The sequence below is a fragment of the Mesoplodon mirus genome (assembly GCF_964341445.2).
Source record: "Mesoplodon mirus genome assembly, chromosome: 4".
Lineage (NCBI taxonomy): Eukaryota > Metazoa > Chordata > Mammalia > Artiodactyla > Ziphiidae > Mesoplodon > Mesoplodon mirus.
The window spans coordinates 109,618,799-109,644,182 of NC_138979.1; the positions used below are offsets into that span (position 1 = coordinate 109,618,799).

At 35.3% G+C, this 25,384-nt stretch overlaps 1 long non-coding RNA gene across 1 annotated transcript in view; it reads right to left on the reverse strand.

The window, feature by feature from the left end:
* Nucleotides 1-17,165: 17,165 nt before the first annotated feature.
* LOC309802519 overlaps nt 17,166-25,384 on the reverse strand; it is a 65,992-nt gene continuing 57,773 nt past the window's right edge. Inside the window, exon 4 of the long non-coding RNA XR_014293817.1 lies at nt 17,166-17,219. This is a non-coding gene — a long non-coding RNA (uncharacterized lncRNA). The remainder of the gene's footprint in view (nt 17,220-25,384) is intronic.

Consider the following 25,384-nt stretch of genomic DNA (forward strand, 5'->3'; position numbering starts at 1 on the left):
AATTTTGGAACCTCTATTTCTTTAATGTTGATGGTAATGTTAGGGAAATATAAAGAATGATGGCAGAAAGTTTACTGATCATTTCTACTAATCCAATAGTATTCCTTTTAAAAGTCCTGGACTCATTGTACTTACATTTTATCCATCCTCCTACATGTATCTTTTCTGGTACATGAATATGTAGTACTTCATATTGACCAAATTAATAGTCTTTCTTTCTGGTGTGAAATATTATCAGCTCTTTGCAGGGTTTCTCATTATGTATGCTGTCACTGCTTTTCCTCACAAGCCATAGATGCCTTTCTGTAAAGCTGGCCACCTTATCCTTAGTTGAATTACTTTAAAACCCAATATCAAATAAACCTGAATGTTGCTCTTTTTCAGAAGGAAAAACTATAGATAAAGATTCGTGTTTTATTTTCTCAGTTTTGTTTAAAAAGTGTCACTGGGCCAAAATACAACAATAATAATAGCTACACTAACTTAGTGCCAGGGAGTAGGTATTATTACTATCTCTACATCACAGATGAGTAGGGAGGAGTGTAGAATAGAAAGGAAGCATCATACAGCTGTTACACAGCCAAAACAAGATTAGCTCCAATCTCTCAAGCCCTTAACCCCAGTTGTACTGCCTCCTGGGATTATGTCTGAACTGTCACCTCAAAGGAATCAGAACCCTCGGTGGCTAAACAATAAATGGGCATCTCCTAGAGATAACAAACTGCCCTTTCAGACTCAATGATTAGTGACTGTAATTTGTGGCATGTGCAGCTCCAACAAGTTCAAGTGTTACAGAGAGAGATAAAGCAGTGCATTTGAACATTTTTTGGTACATGTTGCAAGTTAATCTTCAGTAGTTGAACCTATATTTTTGGTTATAAAGTTTAGATGAAATGCCTCAATAAACATATAATTAACAATAAAATATGATAAAATAGATAAAAAATATCCATCCAAGACCACTGACCTAACCAGAAATCTGACTCTCTACTTTTAAATTTATTAATTCACATTTAACATGGGTATTTTTTGTAATCCACATGGTTATGCTTAACAGAGTGCTATAGGCTAAATAAGTCTATAAAGTAACATTACTAAGCACTTGGCAAAGTTATTTTGTCATTATTTCCACTCCCATCCCCTTACGTTGCACAGACTGCCATGTTAAGAAATAGTGTGTGAAATAATGGAAGACACCTGAGTTCTAAATTGATTCATGAGCTTGGTGCTCTGGAAGAGATAGTTTAGTGTTGAATCTCAACAAGCTGAAAGCCTTATGCCTCTTCCCAATACAAAGAGATGAATTCCTGTTTGGCAAGCCAGAACAGGTCCATTATTTCTGACTCTGTTATCACAGTGAAATTTATCATATTTAGATCTCAGATATTTGAAACTTTAGTTATCAGGCAAACAATCTTAGGTCACAGCTTATAAGAATGAAAACAAAAAACAAAAAAAAAACAAAAAAAATGCCCGTGATTAAACAAAATGTCCCCAAATCCATCATTATAACTTATGCATAGATGAGAATCCTCAGAACATATTTACACTTGCTTTTTCTACAGTTCAAAAGAGGCTTTTTTTCCCCCATTTCCAGTCCCACAGTCGATTAAATACAACAAATTAATGGGTGATAGTTGCTATCTGCAGACACATTGAAAGTACACGAATGTGTTAGTGGTCTGATAACAAGAGGGAATGTAAAGAAATATAAAAACAACTTGAACCATATTCCCACCTGGGGCCATTTAATGTTGGAGAAAGCAGCTACTTGAAATTCAAAACCCATAGTATTATGTGGATCATTAATATATTATAGAAAACTATAATTTACATCCATGATGATTATCTTGTATAAATAGGATGTCACAAAAATTATGTTCAGTATATTCTTTAAAAGAAGGCAGAAAGTTTTTAATATATTTAAAGAAATATTTCCATACAAAATGCTTCACATATTGGCTTAGCTTTGATATTTAAAGGATAAACACTAAAATAACCAGAATGCCCAAATGCAAAAAAATCATGCATTCCCTGAAGGCTCTAGACTATTGTGGTTTTATTAAATATAATTGTTTTTGAAGAATAATACTGGTATGTCTGAACTGGTTGGTGCCCTTAACAGCTCCCTCTCTACCCACAAACAAGGCCAAGTGCTTTCTATAACCACAATTCCAATACATGTTCCAAAAAATATTTCTAAGCTCTATTTCCTATCCACCCTTCCAAATCCACTAGCTCTGGCTTGGTGTCCCTAGTCACTACCCTGTTGCCTTGTTCCTGCTTTGTGTTTCAATTGCTTATTTAGTTCCCAACTCTGGCTTTAGCCCTGGATGTAATTCAGATATCCCATAGCTCCATGCCCCAGAATAGCACTGTCTAAGATAAATACAATGTGAGCCACATATAAAATTTCCAATTTCCAGTCACTACATTTAAAAAGTAAAAAGAAACAGAGACAATTAACTTTGTAATGCATTGCATTTAGCCCAATATACTGAAAACAATCATCATAAAAATATTAATGAGATTTTTTTACATTTTTTCAATACTAAGTTGGAAATCTTGTGCATCTTTTACACTTATAATATATCTCATTTTAGACTGGCTACATTTCAAGTGTTCAATGGCTACCTGTGGCTAGTGGCTACCATATTGGACCATGCAGCTATAGAGCACTTAGGTCATAATCACTCTCAACTCCCAGAATTCCCACCCTGGCTGGAGCTTCAGATTACCTAATGGTCTCTGAGGGTAGTTCTTAAAGTACGCCACATTATTGGCTAGAAGTTCCATGTATGCATTGGTATGTACCTAATAATAATCTCATTTTAAACAACTTTGTCTTTTATAAGTTTCACTCCAAAACACTTTTAAATCTTTTTCTCTTCCAATGGCACCCACATCAACTATGTGATGTAAATAAAGCAGGCATGAATATCCCCATTTTATAGATAAGGAAACTGAGACTCAGAGAAACTTAGTGATTTATTTAAGGTAGCCCAGCAAAGATAACAATTCAAGGGGAAGTTTGTGCTTTCTAGTTTACAGCTGTTTCTACAATTCCTTATTACTCCTTAAACAATTAGAGGAAGAATCTATTTACTGATTCTTGGATGCAAATTCCCAAATAATGCAGACGTCTGGTCATCAGTAGCCTAACTCTCTCTCTTGAGCAATGATATCAAATATATATTGAAACATGCACAGTCAACCCAGAGATATCAGGGGTAATAGAAGAAAGTCTGCGTGAAATATGTGGGAAAGAGGTTTTCTCTTCACGTATAAGTAGAACTAACTCTTGGGCAATGATTAAATCACATTGAGAAACCTCAAAGACACATAAAAAGGGAAATTCTTTGGGGGTTTGCTTATTGTTTATTTTTCAGAAATGAAGTGATCTAAAAAGAGAGAACAAGTTCATTCAGTTATAGCTTTCATATAATTACCACAAACTCTAATGCAAAGTAGACTGTAGGTCTGCTCAATGTACATTTCTGTGCTTGCCAAATTATGTTTGGCAGTGTGGTCAAGCAAGAACAGATGCACACTGGGCCGAGTTTTCTTGGGCTGTTCAATAATTAGGAGGACCATGTATTATAATAAACCACATCCCCTTGGCTAAGATTTGGATGCAAATTGCACACTAATTCACTTCCAAGTTTTTTGGAAGCTCACCAAGAGAGATGAAAATCAGGGAAATATACTGTTTACTTCAGGAAATTTGTTTAAAACTAAATATGGCTCATTTATAAGAGGCGTTGCGGAACTCCATAAGAAATGTAACAATAGCTTTTTTTCAGGTTCCATTCAGCAGGAATAAGGAAATGCTAAGAGGCTCCTTTGAAGAGGTGTCCTGTGTTATATGCCAGTTCTAACCATCTTCTTATGAATGCATTGGAAGAGTTCTAATTGGATGATAAACACTCATATTTGTAAAATATCATGTTGCTCAAATGGAGGGTGAAATAAGTTCACCCTCAGTGAGTGAGGCCTTGTCAATATTTTATACTACTAACTGATAGGTAGCAGGCTGCCTCAAATTTGGAAGTGGGTGGGTTGAAACTTTTTTTCTGCAAAGCCAAAATATCCATTATAATAAAAGCTCTTGCATCACTTCATCTGGTATTGCTTAGTAATCCAACAATTGCAAGCACTATCTAGAATGAGGTATTTTTAAAAAGGCAAGACCTAAAAGACCAAAGCCTATGTCATATTCCCTGCATATCTTTTTCAGCTTGCAGAGAGAAGCCAATGCCTTTCAGCATCACGCTTGTTCTTAGAAGAAATTACATCCAATCATGTTGTGAACTGCATGTGTGTTCTCAGTCTCATTCTCCAAATTACATTTTTTGACTACTTATTTGAGTTCAATATTAGCTCAGTCACTGACCTGGGTCTTTGTATGCCAACTGTGTCAACACAAAGATACACTGCCTGAATCCTCCTTCCAGGCAGGACTTGCTGCCCAGCTGTGGGGAATGCAGTCAGCAGAGAGCCTGAAGCTGCCAGCTTTTTCAGGATCTGTCTCAGTTACAGAGAGCCACTTCACTTGAGGTCATGCCCTCTGAGGGTTGTCTACATTTGATGACTGAGTAAGGGCATTGGGTACAGCTGAGGATGACTCTGCAAAGCAATACTCCATCCAGAGCTTGAGTCTACTCAATCCTTCACTTTTCTTTCATAGGTGTCAATCCTTAACAAACACCCTAAATTCCATCTCATCATCTGCTTCCAGAAAGCCTAGCCTACAGTCAAGCTTCTGCTCATTGTCAGTGCCCTTCTGCTCAACCTGGACCTATGACACGAATGCTACCACTTGATCATGTCCTCCAACTGGACTGAATACTCCAGCCTCTAATCTTGGCATCCATTCAGGATTCACAGTAAATCACTCCTTTCAGCAGAGTTCCCAACACTTTATGACCTGATCCAATCAGTCACTTGATATCATTCTCAGGCTAGTGTCTGCAGAAATGGTAATACACACTCCTGTAGTGGATTCATAATGGTAGTGAATAATCATTTTCTAAGTTTTTATTTTGAGATAATTGTAGATTCACATGCACTTTTAAGAAGTAATTCAGAGAGGTCCCAAATACCCTTCAGCCAGTTTCCCTTAATGGTAACATCTTGCATAACTAGAGTACAATGTCACAACCACTAAATTAAGATTGATAAAATTCACTGATCTTGTTCAGATTTCATTAGTTTTATATGCATTCATTTGTGTCTGTGTATGTATGTAATTCTATACAATTTTATCACATATGTAGATTGGTGTGATCACCCTAACAGTGAAGATACAGAACAGTTCCATCCCAAGGCTTCCTGGTGCTACCATTTATAACCACAGCAGTGTTTCTTCCAATTCTCCTCCCTAAACCCTGGAAACCACTAATATATTCTCCATTTCTATAATTTTGTCATTTCAAGACTGTTATATAAATGAAGTCATCCAGTATATAACCTTTTGAGAGTGACTTTTTTCACTCAGTATAACTCCCTTGAAATCCATCCAAAGGATGTAGCAATAGTTCTCTTGATTGCTGAGCAGTGTTCCATAGGAAGCATGTACCACAGTTTGTTTAACCATTCATCCACTGAAGAACATTTGGGTTATTTCTACTTTTTTGGTTATTAAGATAAATCTACTTTGAATATTCATGTATAGGTTTTTGTGTGAATGTACATTTTCATATCTCTTGGACAAATGCCCAAGAGTGCATTCACTTGGTCATATGGTTAGCACATGTTTAGTTTTGTAGGAAATTGCCACACTCTTTACCAGAGTGGCTGTCCCATTTTAAATCTGCACCAGGAGTGAGTGAACCAGTGTCTCTACACCATTGCCAAGATTTGGTGTTATCATTATTTTTTATTGTAGCCATTCTGAAAGGGGTGCATGATATCTCATTGTGGTTTTAATTTCCCTTCCCTAACAGCTAATAATGGTGAACATCTTTTCATGTGCTTATTTGCCCATCTGTTTATCCTCCTCAGTGAAATGTCTGCTTATGTATTTTGCCCATTTTCTAATGAGATTATTTGCATTATTACAGTTGAGTTTTGAAAGTTCTTTATAGATTCTGGATACAAGCTCTTTGTCATAAATGTGGTTTGCAGATATTTTCTCCTAGTCTAGTTTGTCTTTTCCTTCTCTTAACAGAGTATTTGGCAGAGCAAAAGTTTTAAATTTTGATGAGGTCCAACTTATCAATTTTTGTTTTAATGGATTGTGCTTTTGGTGTCTGAGAAATCACTTTTCATTATGACTTTTTTTTTCATTTTTGAATGTGTAATAAGAATTTTATTTTACCTTTTACAAGTTAGTATATGTACAAGGTAAAAATAAAATTCAAACAGTCCTGGAAGGTATAAAATCAACAATGTATGTGTTTTTATGGAGCATATACAAATTATTTTTTAAATCAAAAAGCAGGAAGCTTTACAAAGTGAAAATATTATAAAAGACAGTCAGCTTGTACAACAGTGAATATAATCCCATATTTTATTATAAAATATTTGAAGATGATCTATTTCTTTCCAATTCAGTGAGATTCATGGTTAACTTATGAATGGGGATAGCTCACATTGCATTCAATATTTATTCATTTATTCATTCAACCAATATTTTGAACAATTACTACAGGCTGGGCATAACCTGTCTCACTTTCATTCCAAAATGCTTAATGATGTAGTTTTACATCAATCTTAAACCAATGGATTTCTTTTACATTGCATTAAGTCCACAGAAGATGTAAAGTTAAAAACTTTCAGTTTTGTTCCAAAGCAATTCATAATTTGTTAGAGGTAAAGGAGCAGTATCTGTTTTGTGATGGAAAAAGGTCAGTAGTAGGTGTCAAGTGATGACATAATTTACTACAAAGACAATTGATATGTTATGTATTTAATAAACTGTTCAAATGTAAAAATTATTGACAGCACCAAGCAATTAAGTTGAGGCAAAACTGAGAAGATATGATGGCTTCCAGAAAAGCCTTGATAATGTCAATTAGTAAATGGAATGAAACAAAATTGAGACCAGATGAACATAAAGTAATACACAATGGCAGAAAATTTTTAATTATATCTGTATACATGTGGGTTCTAAATCAATTGTAATCATTCAAGAGCAAATAGACATCACTACAAGTCAATCAATAAAACAATAATAACAGTGGTCTTTAAAAGTGAGTGGGACTTTAGATTGTGCAATGGTAAAAAAAAATAATGTGGAGAATATTTTGATACTAACTATATTGCCATATCAAATAGTGAATTCAAATTAGTATTCTTACCTACCAAGCACTATCTAAGTTCATCAAGATTTAATAGCATTAAGCATATTATTGAAAATAGGTAAAATAATATTGTTTCAATAATATTTAATAATATATTTTCTAGTAATCTCAAAGTGTTTTGCAAATAAATTCATTTTGTAAAGGAAAATACTACAAAAAAAAGAAGTTTCTACAAGTCAATGGAACAATAATATGTAAATCTGGCAACTGTGGAGTGGACACATTTAACCATACAGAATGGAGAAACAGAGAAAGCCAGTCCACAGAGACTGACAGAAAGATGCAGAGATAAGAGATAGGGAAAGGAAGTATTGCCTGGGATGCTGAAGGTTATAAATTCCTTATTCCTAAATCTTGGTTGTATTCTTTTCCTTGAGTTTTTTTATATGCCCTTCTATACCATAAATTCCCCCTTCCCTTTTATTTTTCATTTAAAACATATTATGCCCAGCCATGATAAAATATTAGCTACTCGATTTACCCCATATCAGTAAACAACTTAAAAAAAAACAGACAAAAGAGATAGAAAAGAAAAACCACACACACACACTGGACAACGGGAAGCACTAGACAGTGATCCCTGAGAGAGTAGAAAAAAATATTTGATCCCAATAAATGCTTTAGCTCACTATTTGAAGAGATTTTCCAGGTCACCGCACAAGGAGGGGACACCAAAAAGAGACTGCAGTCTTGCTGAGTTTCAGAGAAATAATTCAGAGTTTGGGGAGGCCAAAGTGGGTATAATTTTCAGAGCAAAGAACCAAAGAAGGAGGAGGTTGCCACTAACAGAAAGAACGCAGGAGAGCTCCAGAAAAATTATTCTTGAGTCATTGGCTGGGTACTGATCTACACATGCATGTGAGGCCAGGAAAGAAACCACCAGAAAAGAAGAAGCAAATCAAATCCTTGAAGGCTAAATTGGCCCAGAAATAGGTTCCATTCTCAACATAGTAGAAAAACTTCCTAATACATAAATGGGGTAGAGTCTTCAGAAGTATACTACCTAAATAATGACAGCAAATTAACCTAGAATTTATCTGCACTCATGTTAACAAATCTTGAAAGGAAACCCCAAAGGATAAAATTGGATCCAAGTAACTTAACTTTATCCCAGAACCAAGCTCCCAAATATTCAAAGTATTACCCCCCCAAAATCCACAAAACAACAACCTAAAATCCTAGCTAGCTTCCAATCAAAATTTACCAAACATGCAAAGAAGCAAGAAAATATGACCTAAAACCAAGAGAAAACTATTAGAAACAAAACAAAAATTACACAGAGAATAGAATTAGTTTAAAAAATAGAATGTTAAAACAGTTAAAATATATATACTCCATATGTTAAAGAAGCTATAGGAAATCATGAATATTTTGGAGAGGGAAATGGAAAATCAAAAAGAAAAATTAAATTTCTAGGGATGAGAAATAAAATATATGAAATAAAAACTACACCAAATGAGATTAAGAATAGAATAAGCTTTACAGAAGAAAAAGTCAGTGAACTTATAAACAGAGCAATGTAAATTACACAAAATGAAACACATAGAGAAAAAAAGAGTGAAATTAAAATAAAAAAGAGCACCAGTGGATTGTTAGAAAATAACAAAAAACTTAACATAAGGGTAATTGACATCCCAGAATGGGGTCTGGGAGGGCAGAAAAAATATTTGAAGTAATAATGGCTGAAAAATAATCCAAATTTGATAAAAAAACATAAATCCACAAATCCAATAAGCTCAGCAAAAGTTAAGCAGAAAAAAAAAAGAAAACTATACAAAGGCATATCATAATAAAATTAATATAAACTTTAGGGGGGGAGGGTCAGTCACAAAGGCAACCAGAGGGAAAAAAAGACACATTGTGTGCAAAGGGAAAAGAATGCACTTCTCATAAGAAACCATGCAAAGCAACATAGAAGACAATGGAATATCTTTAAAGTACAAAAAACAAAAAAACCCAAAAACCTGTCAACCTAGAATTCTATACCTAGCAAAATATATTTTAAAAATGAGGATGAAATAAATAGCTATTAAGGCTTACCAAAGCTGAAAGAATTTATCCCCAGCAGACTAGAACTACAGAAAATACTGAAGGAAGTTCTTCAGGCAGAAGGAAAATAAATCTAGATGGAAATGTAGATCTACTCAAAGAAATGAAGATCACAGGAGAGGTAAGTATGTGACAAAATATAAAAGATTTTTTTTCTCTCCTTAAAGCAAAGCAATGATCACATATTGTGGGGTTTGTAGATCTGGAAATACAACGTATTATAAATATAGCACAAAGGCTGGGAGGGACAAAATGAAAATACATGATTACAAGTTTCTTACATCATATGCCAAATGATATGACATTATTTGAAAACAGACTGTGATAAATTAAAAGTATATAATGTAAACTCTACACTGACCATATAGAAAATGAAATAAAGACACATAGCTAACATGATAATAGTGGAATAAAATAGATATATTAGAAAAAAAAAGTAATCTGACTAGAAAAAGTAACATAGAAAAAAAAGAAACAAAGAAAAGATAGGATAAATAAATCCTAAATAGCAAGGTGGCAGATTTAAACCTGACTGTACCAATACTCATATAATAGCTTATACTCATATAATACAATAGCTCAGTGATGGAAAGTTTTATTATTTGACTGTTGTGATGTTTTCATGGCTGCATATATAAGTCAAAAAAGATCTAATTGTATACTTTAAATATGTACAGTTTATTGTGCTTCAATTATACCTCAATAAATTTGTAAAATAGGTAATGAAAGAAGATAGAAAAAGAAAGAAAATAATGTAATTTTTAAAAGTCTCAAAAATATAAAATACTTAGAAATAAATTTCCAAATATTCCAAGTAAAAGGCATACATTATTAAATTACATGAAAAATAAACAATGCCAACTTTATACTGTATTAAGGAAATTCACTTGATATATAAAGTTATAATATGTTTAAAGTAAAAGCATACCAAAAAGATATACCACGGAAACCCTTGTCAAAGAAAGCAGAAGTGGCTGTATTAATATTAGACAGAGTGGACTTCAGAACAATGAATATTACCAGGGATAGAGAGGGAAATTCATGATGATGATTGAGTCAATTTTTCAAGAGGGATTAATTATTATGTTTTTGTACTTAATATCAGAGATACAAAGTACATGGAGCAAAATCTGATAAAACTAAAGGCAGAATTAGACAAATCCATAATTATAGTTAGAGATTTTAATACTCTCAATAACTGATAAACAAGTTAGAGAGAATATCAGTATGGCTATATAAGACTTGAACAACACTATCAACCAACTTAACCAAGTGTATGTTTATACAATACTCTAAAGCAATAGTAAAATGCATATTTTTTTCAAGTGCACATAAATCATTTAGGAAGGATAGAGCATTTTTTGTCTTCAAACAAGACTCAATAAAACTTAAAAGATTGAAAAAATACACAGTATGTTCTCTGATCACACTGATTTACATTAGAAATCAAATTTTAAAAATATCTGGACAATCCTAAAATATTTTAAGTTAAATGACACACAGCTAAGTAAATCCTAAGTCACAGAAGAAATCACAACATTAATTAGAAAATATTTGTAACTATGAAAATTAATATACAATATAACAATATTTCTGAAGCAGTGCTTAGAGGAAAGTTTATAGCATTAAATACTTATGTTGGGAAGAATCCAATCAACAATCTAAGCTTCCACTTTAAGTAATTAGAAAAAGAAGAGAAAATTAAACAGAAGTAAGGAGATGAATTGATATCATAGCGATCAGAGCAGAAGACAATAAAATATAAATGGAAAAACACTAGAGAAAATCAAAGCTGCTTCTTTGAAAAGAACAAGAAAATTGATAAACCTTTAGTCATGCTAATCAGGAAAAAAGAGAAGACACAATTTACCATTATCATGAATGAGAAACAGGACATCACTACTGATTCTATAGTCATTAAGAGATTAATAAGGTAAATTTATGAACAACTATATGCTAAATAATTTGATAACAAAGATAAAATGGGCAGTTTCCTTGAATGACACGAACAACTAAAACCCACTAAAGTAGAAATAGATAAGCTGAATGTTCTTATATATCTATTAGAAAAATTAAATTATTACTTTAAAACATCCTACAAAGAAAACTTCAGGCCCAGATTAATTCACTTGTGAATTCTACAAAATACATAAGAAGGAAATAAAACCAATTCTGCACAAACTCTTCCTAAAAGTAAAAGAGGAGGGCTTCCCTGGTGGCGCAGTGGTTGAGAGTCCGCCTGCCGATGCAGGGGACGCGGGTTTGTGCCCCGGTCCGGGAAGATCCCACATGCCGCGGAGCGGCTGGGCCCGTGAGCCATGGCCGCTGAGCCTGCGCGTCCGGAGCCTGTGCTCTGCAAAGGGAGAGGCCACGGCAGTGAGAGGCCCGCATACCAAAAAAAAAAAAAAAAAAAGAGGAGAGAATTCTTTCTAACTCAAACAAGGAGACCATCCTACCTTGATACAAAAACCAGAAAAACAAATTATAAAAATGACCACTCTTATCACTTTAATTCAATAATATAGTGGAGATCCTAGCCAGGGCAATCAGGCCAGAAAAAGAAATAAAAGGCTTACAAATTGAAAATGAAGTAAAGCTGTCTATATTTGTTGACAGCACAATCATCTGAATTGAAAACCCTAAGGAACCTACCAAAAAAGGCTATGGAATAAATAAGTGAGTATAGCAAAGCCATAGGATACAATGTAAAATAAGTTGTATTTCTACATACTAGCAAATTGAAAAAAAAATCAATTGCATTTCTGTACACTAGGATTGAACAATCAGAATATGAAATCACAAAAATGTTTCTTTAAAAATTGAACATTCACATGCCATACAACCAAGCCATTCCACTTCTAGGTATTTACCCAAGAGAAACAAAGGCATATGTCCTCACAGAGACTTGTACACCAATGTAATTCACAGCTCTATTTGTAACCACTGTAAACTAGAAACAACCCAATGTCCATCAATGGGTGAAGAAAGAAACAAATCCTGCTGTAGCCTTACAATAGAATACTACTGAGCAATAAAATGAAATGCATAAAGAAATTTTGAAAGGTGATGGTAATGTTTTTTGTCTTGATTGTGATGATAGTTTCATAAGTGCATAAATAAGTCAAAACTGATAAAATTGCATACATTACATATATGCATTTTGTTGTACTTCAATTATACCTCAATAAATGGGTGGAAAAAATAACTAAAAGAGATATAAAAACACAGAAAATAATTCAATTTAAAGTAGCCTTTAAAATATGAAATACAAAAGGGACAAATTTTGTAAAAAAATCCTAGAGTAATGGAAATAAAAATAAAGATAAGCAAATGAGACCTAATGAAACTTCAAAGCTTCTGAACAGCAAAGGAAACCACAAACAACACGAAAAGACAACCCTCAGAATGGGAGAAAATATTTGCAAATGAATCAACGGACAAAGGATTAATCTCCAAAATATATAAACAGATCATGCAGCTCAATATTAAAAAAACAAATGACCCAGTACAAAAATGGGCAGAAGACCTAAATAGGCATTTCTCCAAAGAAGACGTACAGATGGCCAAGAAGCACATGAAAAGCTGCTCAACATCACTAATTATTACAGAAATGCAAATCAAAACTACAATGTGGCATCACCTCACACCAGTTAGAATGGGCATCATCAGAAAATCTACAAACAACAAATGCTGGAGAGGGTGTGGAGAAAAGGGAACCCTCTTGCACTGTTGGTGGGAATGTAAATTGATACAGCCACTATGGAGAACAGTATGGAGGTTCCTTAAAAAACTAAAAATAGAATTACCATATGATCCAGCAACCTCACTACTCAGCATATACCCAGAGAAAACCATAATTCAAAAAGACACATGCATCCCCATATTCACTGCAGCACTGTTTACAATAGCCAGGTCATGGAAGCAACCTAAATGCCCATCGACAGATGAATGGATAAAGAAGATATGGTACATATATGCAATGGAATATTACTCAGCCATAAAAAGGAATGAAATTGGGTCATTTGTAGAGATGTGGATGGATCTAGAGACTGTCATACAGAGTGAAGTAAATCAGAAAGAGAAAAACAAATATTGTATATTAACGCATATATGTGGAACCTAGAAAAATGGTACAGATGAACCAGTTTGTAGTGCAGAAATTGAGTCACAGATGTAGAAAACAAACATATGGACACCAAGGAGGGAAAGCTGCGGGGATGGGGGTGGTGGTGGTGGTGTGATGAATTGGGAGATTAGGATTGATATGTATACACTGATGTGTATAAAATTGATGAGTGGGCTTCCCTGGTGGCGCAGTGGTTGAGAGTCCGCCTGCCGATGCAGGGGACACGGGTTTGTGCCCTGGTCCGGGAAGGTCCCACATGCTGTGGAGCAGCTAGGCCCGTGAGCCATGGCCACTGAGCCTGTGCATCCGGAGCCTGTGCTCTGCAACAGGAGAGGCCACAACAGTGAGAGGCCCGCGTACTGCAAAAAAAAAAAATTGATGACTAATAAGGACATGCTGTATAAAAAAATAAATTAAATTACATTAAAAAAATACATGTAAGACCTTTATACTGAGAACTACAGAACATTATTAAAAGATATTAAAGATGTAATAAAGATATTAAAGATATTAAAGATATATACTGTACTCATGGATTGAAAGAATCAATATTGTTAAAATGTCAGTGTTCCCCAAATTAATCTATAGATCCAATGCAACCCCATTCAAAACCCAACAGACTTTTTTTTTCAGAAATTGATAAATTAACTTTAAAATGTATATGGAAATGCAAAGGACCTAGAATGTTCAAAAAAATGTTGAAAACAAAAAATTGTGAGATTTACATACCTGATTTTAAGGCATAATAAAGCTATAATAATCAAGACATCGGTACAAAAATTAATATATAGACAAATGGAACAGAGTCCAGAAATAGACCAATATATATATGTGGTCTGTTGAAATTTGATAAAGGTGCCAAGGCAATTCAGTGTAGAAAATTGATTTCCAATGTGCTAGAACAATGTGCTAGGACAATATACACATGTCAAAAAAAAAAAAAAAGACCACAACTCTGGACCCTTACCTTTATATATATAAATTGACCCCAAATCGATCATAGACCCAAATTTAAAAGCTAAAATTATAAAATGTCTAGAAGAAAATTTTAGTCATCTTAGACCAAGCAGTTTTCCTAAATGACTCAAATATTACAGACTATAAAAACTGGTAAATCATATTTTGTTAAAGTTAAAAATTTCTTCTTTGAAAGACAGTGTTTAAAAAATGTAAAGGCAAGCTTATATCTTACTCAAGAGCTAAAAAATTAGTATCTCCAAAGATGGGGTTCCACATGTCATTCTGAACCATGACTAATGAGAATTACTGCCTTAAGTTCTCAAAAACAAAAACTTGAGAATTTTATTATACTGTATTCATGGCCTCCACAATGAACCATAGAAGAGTCATATGGAGAATAAATGACATATATTTTCTTTTCTCCACATCCTCACCAACATTTGTTATCTATGTTCTTTTTGATGATAGCCATGCTGACAAGTGTGAGGTGATGTCTCATTGTGGTTTTGATTTGCATTTCCCTGATCAGCAATGTTGAGCATCTTTTCATGTGCCTGTTGGCCATCTGCATTTCCTCTTTGGAAGAATGTCTATTCAGGTCTTCTGCCCATTTTTTAATTGGATTTTTTGTTTTTTTGATGTTAAGTTGTATGAGCTGTTTATATATCTTGGATAAAAACCCCTTACTGGTCATATCATTTGCAAATATTTTCTCCCATTCCATAGGTGGTCTTTTTGTTTTGTTGGTGGTTCCTTTGCTGTGCAATAGCTTTTAAGTTTAATTAGGTCCCATTTGTTTATTTTCAGTTTTATTTTCTTTGCTTTAGGAGACAGATCCAAAAAAATATCGCTACGATTTTGTCAGAGTGTTCTGCTTATGTTTTCCTCAAGGAGTTTTATGGTTTCTGGTCTTATATTTAGGTCTTTAATTCATTTTGTGTTTATTTTTGTATATGGTGTTAGGGAATGTTCTATTTTCATTCTTTTACATGTAGCTGTCCAGTTTTCCCAGCACCACTTATTAAAGAGACTTTCTTTTCTCCATTGTATTTTCTTGCCTCCTCTGTTGTAGAATAATTGACCATAGGTGTATGAATTTATTTCTGGGCTATCTATTCTCTTCCATTGATCTATGTGTCTCTTTTTGTGTCAATACCATACTGTTTTGATTACTGTAGCTTTGCAGTATAGTCTGAAGTCAGAGTGCATGATTCCTCCAGCTGTGTCCTTCTTTCTCAAGATTGTTTTGACCATTCAGGGTCTTTTGTATTTCCATACAAATTTTAGGATTATTTGTTCTAGTTCTGTGAAAAACACCATTGGTATTTTGATAGGGATTGCACTGAATCTGTAGGTTGCCTTGGGTAGTATGGTCATTTTAACAATATTAATTCTTCCAATCCAAGAACACTGTATATCTTTCCATCTGTTTGTGTCGTTTTCAATTTCTTTCATCAGTGTCTTATAGTTTTCCAAGTACAGGTCTTTTACCTCCTTAGGCCCTTGTACACTGCTGGTAGGAATGTAAATTGGTGCAGCCACTGTGGAAAACACTATGGAGATTTCTCAGTAAACAAAAAATAGTACTACCATATGACCTAGCGATTTCACTCCTGGGTATGTATCCGAAAAAAACAAAACACTAATTCGAAAAGATACATGCACCATAATGTTCATAACAGCATTATTTACAATTTCCAAGATATGGATGCAAACTAAGTGTTATTCAACAGATGAATGGATAAAAAAGATATGGTATATACATACAATGGAATACTACTCAGCCATTAAAAAGAATAAAATTTTGCCATTTGCAGCAACATGGATGGACTTGGAGGGCATTATGCTAAGTGAAATAAGTCAGACAGAGAAAGATAAATACCATATGATATCACTTTTATGTGGAATCTAAAAAATATAACAAACTAGTGAATATAACAAAAAAGAAGCAGACTCACCAATATAGAGAACAAACTAGTCATTACCAGTGTGGAGCGGGAAGTGAGGTGGGGGCAACACAGGGATAGGAGACTAAGAGGTACAAACTATTATACATAAAATAAGCTACAAGAATATATTGTACAACACAGGGAATATAGCCAACATTTTATAATAACTATAAATGGAGTATAACCTTTAAAAATTGTGGATCACTATATTGTACACCTATACCTTATATAATATTGTACATCAAATATATTTCAATTTTTAAAAGACATATATTTTCTAAAGGAAATTAGACCTAGAGGGATCTATTAATATTGGCCTGCAAGTGCATGAATGATCTCTATGTGGAGATCTGGACACAAATGCAGTAAATTAAAAGAATGGAAAAATAAATATGAGAATTTTAGGCTAAAAAAAATAAACCTCCTTTTTGATAGTCAGCTTCCAAATGAGGTTGTGAAATCTTCTCAAATGCTCATTAAGATAAATTGTCACTCAGTAGGTAAAATTATCCTAACCACAAGAAGATAATCTAGAGAACTTAAAGTTTTCTCCAAGGGAGAAAAAGGATTACCACTGGATTAGACCAGTGGTCCCCAACCTTTTTGGCACCAGGGACCAGTTTCATGGAAGACAATTTTTCCACAGACTGTGGTTGGGGGGGATGGTTTTGGGATGATTCAAGTGCATTACATTTATTGTGCACTTTATTTCTATTATTATTACACTGTAATATATAATGAAATAATTATACAACTCACCATAATGCAGAATCAGTGGTAGCCCTGAGCGTGTTTTCACTTGCCACTCCCTGGTAGGGTTTTGATATGAGTCTGCAAGCAATTGATTTATTATAGTCTCTGTGCAGTCAAACCTCTCTGCTAATGATAATCTGTATTTGCAGCCACTCCTCAGCACTAGCATCACCGCCTCAGCTCCACCTCAGATTATCAGACATCAGATTCTCATAAGGAGCGGGCAACCTAGATCCCTCTCATGTACAGTTCACAGTAGGGTTCACGCTCCTATGAGAATCTAATGTGCCACTGATCTGACAGGAGGCGGAGCTCAGGTGGTAATGCAAGCGATGGGGAGCGGCTGTAAATACAGATGAAGCTTTGCTTGCCTGCCCGCCATTCACCTCCTGCTGTGTGGCCCGGTTCCTAACAGGCCATGGACTGGTACTTGTCCATGGCCCAGGGGCTGGGGACCCCTGGATTAAACTCAAGGGGCCCACTCTATGAAGCTCAAATAGTGACATCAAAGTCCATTTGCCAAGAAGTGCCCATTCACAAATTGGGTGTCCAGAAAATTCCTACACAAACAATCTATATCCTTCTGTCCCTGTGTTAAGTTGTACAATGTTAATGTAATATTGAAAAACTACAAAATGATAGTTTCCTCTTTGTCAGTCTACTTATAAGCAAAGAGTAGTGGGTAAGAAGGGAGATGAGGAAAAGTTGTTAAACTGTTTGAATTTATGTGTGTCAGAAACAAGATCCCTCCAGGTAGCAAGAGTATGTGCCAGGGTAAAATCTAGTTAATAATCAACCCTAGAAACCAGTGAGATAGCAAGAATGAAACAGCTGAGGGTTTGTTCTTATTGTATACCCTGATTTCCCCCAACTGAATGCTGGAAATCAGGATGTATTGCATCTGAAGGAAAATCACAAAGCAGGCACTTTGAAAATAACTTTTATTATTACAAAAGTAATGCATGTTCATTTTAGAAAATAGAGTTAAACACACATACACACACACACACACACACACACCAAAAGAAAATAAAATTTTTCATAGTTCCACCACCCAGAGATAATTACAATTAATACTTGGGTATCAACCATCTATGTGCTGACCCATCCATAACACCAAAATGGAAGCAGGCAGTACATATTGTTTGTGATCTTGAGAAGTACATTCTCTTGGTAATATATGGATGCCTCTGCTGTTCCAGCTATTATGCAGGATGAAATTCAGCAAGCCTTAATTAAACATGTGGTCCCAAAGAAATGTAAGAGTAGATTCCTAGCGAAAAAGAGTTCACTTACACCAAATATGTATGTTGAGAGTTTGGTAACCTGATTTATCTGATTACAACAACCACAATCGAACTGTGTCTTTTCCTCCTTGTCACCTTGTATTCTAAACATAGGGATACCATTTTTAATGTCAATGTCTTACTTTTTCTTTATCTCCAATTTTCTCCATTGGAAACTACAATTTCCCACTTAGTTGCAAAATGGATATTAATTATCAGCAGAGATCAAAGGATCAAAATTTACCATCCTTACAGAAATTCAAATTCCTTCCTACTTTTTCATGAGGCTTTGTCCCTAAACTGTAGCAGTAATGACTTTCTCATATTAAAAAAAATATACTATATAAACAGAAATTATTATTGTTGCTCATTCTTACTGTCCTTTTTCCACAACCACAGGGAGCCAAATTGCTAATTCTTTATTGGATTTGTCATTGGAAATGTTGCCAACGTGGAATTAGAAAGAGAAAACAATCGAGCTTCCTAAGAGCACAAATCCTCGAATTAACTCTAATAATTAAGGCATCTTGTAAAGGGCTTCAATGACAGGATAAACTCATCTGTCCCTCGCACAGGACCCATATCAATTACCCTGGGCATGGGGAGGCTGGTACACAACAAAAGGAATCAAAATACAGAGGCTGACAATCTAGACAAAGCCTGACTCTGGTCAAAGGCAGCCTCTCCAAGTGTTATCTTTAAGCCAAGTGGTTTTAAATACCAATAGGGGGTTAATTTGGACCCAATTTGATTTTATTTCTGAATTAATGCTTTTAAAATCTGCTTTTATAATTTCTGCTTATCAAGGATTGCCCTTCTGGTATAAAAACTGAGCCAAGACTCAGTTATCAAATACTATGAAGGGTTCTGTTAATTAGATAGTTTATCTGTGATGAGTTGTTGACACTGAGATGATGTGTTAAATAATTTTAAAATATTCTGTGGGGCACTAACTTGGTGGCTCAAAGCACTGTTCTTCCATTTTTCAGACCCTGATTTGAGTCAAACTAGAAGCTCTTAGTAAAAATTAATGTGATGGTTGTAACACATTTCTTAAATATAGAATCATTCATATCTCAAAATTATACATATGAGAGAATAAATCTTCTGGCACTCTTTATTAGGTTGCTCTAGACCATCCTAATTCAGCCTCTCTCACATGCTGGTTGGTCTTTAACTGCTCAGTACAGACTGCCAGGAAATTCATCCTTGCTGTTATTAAACACAATTCTCAGGATTTGCTCTTTTCATAGTGTTTCTTTTAAAAGCTTTTTTGGTGATTTTTCCTCTGGCTTCTCTTTCTACCTTCAAATCAGGCAACCCAGGAGAAATCTCGGAAAATGAAATATTTTTTCCCATGTAGGTAAATTAAAGCTCTAGCTGTTAAGGTTTTTTTCTTTCTGTCTGTCAATTTTCTTTTTCTAGTTATAGTCTGTGACAGCAGAGGCCAAGAACAGTCTACAGGGAATGGCTTGGAGCCTTAGAACAAGCTGGTATCTTTGTATTTTCCAGAAGAAAAAATATTGGACACTAGTCTTTAACATCAGGAAAGCTGCTAATTAATGAACCCATAATTGTTAAAAGCACAAATCACTATTATCTATGGAATTTCACTTTAAGTTCCATTTTAAATATTGATTTTTATTTATAATTTTGTTTAAATGTTTGCTATTTTCTTTCCTCACTAATTCTCTAAGACACATGGTATACTAGAACAGCTGTGTCTCATGGAATCTGGAGCCCTAAGCCTTCCTTGTCTTTAATTTAAATTAATAGCCATAATGTGTTCAACCATCATGCATCTGGCTCAGAAGAAGAGATGGCTCTTCCAAGGTAGTGAAGCTCTCTGCAAGTCACTAACCTCAGAGAAATGCTGAGTTCAGATCCCAGTGTTACCAATGTCTGTGTCGCCTCAGGCAAGTTGACTCCCTCGGCCTTGGTTTTTGTATTTGTAAATAAGGAGATTAGAATCCATAAACCCCTTTCAATTCTAATATTTTATGATTCTTTTCATCAGAGGAGCTTACTCTTGTGAAAGAATAAGAATGGAGCTCACATGAGAAAAAACTTGGCAAGCAGCCATTCTAAACTGGCTTTGTTCAGTTTCTTCAGAGGAGGTTTTGGAGAAAATTATCAGAAAAGAAAGGAGAACATTAGGCATCAGGTAAAAGGAAAGAACATTAGAAAACAAGGAGGTATCTTGTTCTAGTCACAGTTGTGCCATTAGCAACTTAGTAATCATGAACAAGTTACGGAATTGAAACCTCTGAGGCCAAAGATTGGACTCAAAATTGAAGAGTTTTGATTTTATTATCTCTTAGTCTCTTTCAGTACAAAAATCCGATGATTCTATAAAATGTCCCAAAAGTCATGGAGGAGGTGTACCTGAAAATGTTCTAACAACTATTGACAATGAACTCTGCTCTTTTGATCCAGGTTGGAGAATGTTGTTCAAAAGCATGCTGTCCCAGACTGTCAATTCAGAAGTAAAACATTAGCTTGGGGACCCTAAAGAAGTGCTAAGGGTAACTTTCTGAATCTATAACATCTTAGTTATCATAATAGCAATTTCCCTCATGCCCACTCCAAGAGTTAAGGATTATAAACAAAACTGTTCCACGCATTTCTTTTATTCCACTTCTTGATTTCTTCTGTCCACTTCTTTACCAAGAATATAGCTGAAATAGCTAATAAAAATCAAGAAACAACTAAAATTGTTAAGTCCTAGTGGTACATCGCAGGACCTTAGGGCATGTGAAGTGCTTGCTCTTTCTGCAAACCTTCCTTGACTAGGCACTCTCTAAAACACTGAATTTGGCAAAGCAACTATAATACTAATGCATCCCAGCCTTTTAGCAAGAGAAATACCATCATTAATATTTTTCAAGTTCTAGTCCAGTTAATAAATCTGAAAGAACCAAGTATCAAAGGGAAAAAAATGCCAAAATAATGGTAGTAGGAAGGATAACTTCCAGATTTCAATAATTTACCAAGTGAAAAATATAAAAGGTAGTGGGATTTTTTTCTCCTGAAACATCAAGTACTGGACACTGCCCAAGGTAAGACTATGAAGGCAGATGGTGTCATCATCCATTCCAGATAGTCAGTTCTGCTTTTTTTTCTGATCGCCTCCTTGGATCCCAGCCAAATGCTTTCCTTTTTTCTTCAGGACATTGACCCTTCCCCTTAGTGTCTGGAACCTCCACTTTTTGCAAGCCCTACTTATAGGATAAGCAGCAGCTTCCAATAGCCCATGCTTTGAATCACAGTAAAGAAGATGGAGATTCTGGTCCCAATTTTTTATGAGCCTTATATGCTACCTGGGCCAAATCCCTTTAACCAACTCCTAGTGTCATGCTTTGATTTTCCTTTCATTGGTAAGATAATAAGTGGCAACATTTGAATGAACTTAAATATGCATTAATGATTATAACACATTGTGCCCAGAACATGAAACTCACAGCTAAAACTTTTGTTAATGAATAAATAAGAAATCTGTACTTTAAATTTTGATCCATAGAGTTCTTGAACCACAGCAAACAACCAACTTATCTTAGCCTCCTACACAACTATTCCATTTCCCAAATGGGAAACTGGAACAGAGGTTAAGGGAATTTCTTTAGGCTACAGTTCAGGTTCAGGGAATAACTTCTTTGCTCAACGTAAGTAATTCACTTTAAATCTCCCCAAGTCAAAAGATTTCCAATATGAATCTCTAACGTATACAGAGCACCCACCATGCATAGGAAAAAAAATCTCAAAATACTCATTATTTGAAAATCAGCAATAACCTAAACTAGGTTATAATGCCAAAAACTGTTCCCTCAAAATAAGCTCTCATGTTGTACTCCCAGTGCTTGGTACATAGTATGGACTTTGCAAATGTATGCTGAATGGATGATGGATGGTTGGTGGTAGTCTTAAATAAGTTAGCAAGAAGATGGGAATTGACGAAAGTGGATGGTCTATAGAACTATTATAAAGATAAAAATTTTTTAAGTTGGTAATTGGATGTAGAAAATATGTTGAAGAGGGGCAAATAGGGCTTCCCTGGTGGCGCAGTGGTTGAGAGTCTGCCTGCCGATGCAGGGGACACGGGTTTGTGCCCTGGTCCGGGGGGATCCCGCGTGCCGCGGAGCGGCTGGGCCTGTGGGCCATGGCCGCTGAGCCTGCGCGTCCGGAGCCTGTGCTCCGCAATGGGAGAGGCCACGACAGTGAGAGGCCCGCATACCGCAAAAAAAAAAAAAAAAAAAAAAAAAAGAGGGGCGAATAGAGGGATTTCCTGGTTTCTGACTTACGTGACCAGATAATGCCTTTCAATAAGATAAGAAACACAGTTAAGGGGGAAGTAGGTGAGTTGGTGCGTAATGAGTTCAAGATTAGATGTGCTAAATCAAAAGGTTTGTGAACATCAAGGAGATTTATTCAGTAGGAAACTGGATATATAGATTTGAGCTTAATATAGACATTTTTTACTTGGAGCTCACCATCATGTAAGTGATAACTGAAGTTATATCCATAAATGAAATAAACCAGGAATAACTGAAGAATAGTTTATCAATGTCCAGTATAATTTTAAATGGTTGGAAGGGAGAGCCAATAAATGGTTGTTAAATTTTTACTTTTTTAAGGACATTAAAAGTATACATAAGTAGCCATGTACTATCACTATTATTTCATAGAAGAAGTAGAAGACATTTCAGCTTTTAAAAATATGGATAACATAGTCTTAAAAAGAAGGATAATTGGGCTTCCCTGGTGGCGCAGTGGTTGAGAATCTGCCTGCTAATGCAGGGGACACGGGTTCGAGCCCTGGTCTGGGAGGATCCCACATGCCACGGAGCAACTAGGCCCGTGAGCCACAACTACTGAGCCTGCGTGTCTGGAGCCTGTGCTCCTGCAACAAGAGAGGCCGCAATAGTGAGAGGCCTGCACACCGCGATGAAGAGTGGCCCCCACTTGCCACAACTAGAGAAAGCCCTCGCACAGAAACGAAGACCCAACACAGCAAAAATAAATAAATAAATTAATAAACTCCTACCAACAACATCTTCTTTAAAAAAAAAACATCCTCCCTTAAAAATCTGAGTTCTCTTTAAAAAAAAAAAAAAGAAAAAAAGAAAAAAAAAAGAAGGATAATTTTTCTAATTAACCAATTAAGGCACATAAAATGCTCACTACATTGTCCTTTATCACAAAATGACTCTATCATGAAATGATATCATTTACAGGCCAGCATTTGGGAAACACTGATACTGGTGAAAAGGAACACCAAGGACAGACGCCCAGGGAACACTCATCTTTAAGGGTTCATCAGAGAGGAACCCACAAAGGAGACTGCTTCTAATGGAGAATTAGGAAGCAAAGCCAGGGAAGTGTGGTGTCCTAGAAGGAGGGAGAGAAAATATTTCAAGGAATACATGGTCAACAGTTCAGATGCCACTGAAAGATCCAATAGATTTATTAACAAACAGTTTACTGATGTTCTGAGTAAGAATGGTTTAACACTGAAATTACATGATATGAGGACTTCATCTCAGGGTTGACTCAGGCAATACAGTCTTTTGTTATGACTCCTAAATTCAGGTCAATAAGCATTTATTGAGCACTCAGTGTGCCTAAATCAATTTAACAGGTCCCCTGAGAGATTAAAAGATTAATAATAATTCCATCCTGAAGAAACCTGTAGTCTCAGAGGAGAGATAAGAAATGAACATAAAAGTCTATGGAATAACTCCAAAGATATACAAACGGCCAACAAGCACATGAAAAGATGCTCAACATCATTAGTCATTTGGGAAATGCAAATCAAACCCACAAGAGATGTTACTTCACATCCACTAGAATGGCTACAATTAAAACACACACACACACAAATATATACACACAGAAAATAACAAATGTTGGTGAGAATGTAGAGAAATTGGAGCCCTCAAACACTGCTGGTGGGAGTGTAAAGTGGTGCAGCTGCTATGGAAAACAGTTTGACAGTTTCTCAAAATGTTAAACATAGGGGCTTCCCTGGTGGTGCAGTGGTTGAGAGTCTGCCTGCCGATGCAGGGGACACAGGTTCGTACCCCAGTCTGGGAAGATCCCACGTGCCACAGAGTGGCTAGGCCCATGAGCCATGGCCGCTGAGCCTGTGCATCCAGAGCCTGTTGCTCCGCAACGGGAGAGGCCACAACAGTGAGAGGCCCATGTACCGCAAAAAAAAAAAAAAAAAAAAAAAGTTAAACATAGAGTTACCATATGACCTAGCAATTACACTTCTAAGTATATGCCTAAGAGAACTGAAAACAGGTATTCAAATAAAAACTTGTACATGAATGCTTATAGCAGTAGCATCATTCACCACAGCCAAAAAGTGGAATCAACCCAAATGTCCACCAACTAATAAGTAGATAAACAAAATGTGGTATATCCATACAATGGAATATTATTCAGCCATATAAAGTGTTGACACAGACTACAACTTGAATGAACATTGAAAACACTATGCTAACTGAAAGAATTCAGACAAGAGGCCACATATTATATGATGCCATTTATATGAAATAACCAGAATAGGCAAATCCATAGAAATAGAAAGCATATTAGTGGTTGCTAGGAGCTGGGGGACAGGAGAATTGGGAAAGACAGCTTAATGGGTACAGGGTTTTTTTCAGGGGGGAGTGATGAAAATATTCTGGAATTTGAAAGTGGTGATAGTTACACATTGTGAATGTACTAAAGTCACTGAATTGTACACTTTAAAATGGTTAAAATGGTCAATTTTATGTTATGTTAATTTTACCTAAAAAAAGTGTGTGCAATACAATGTGATGAGCCATAAGAAAGTTGCCAAGCACTGTGAGAATTAGAGCAATCAGAACACTAAAGAAGATAATGGTGTTTGATCTAGGCCTTAAGGGCAGACTAGAGGAAGAATAGCAGTAGAAGCAGAGAGAACACTTTCAG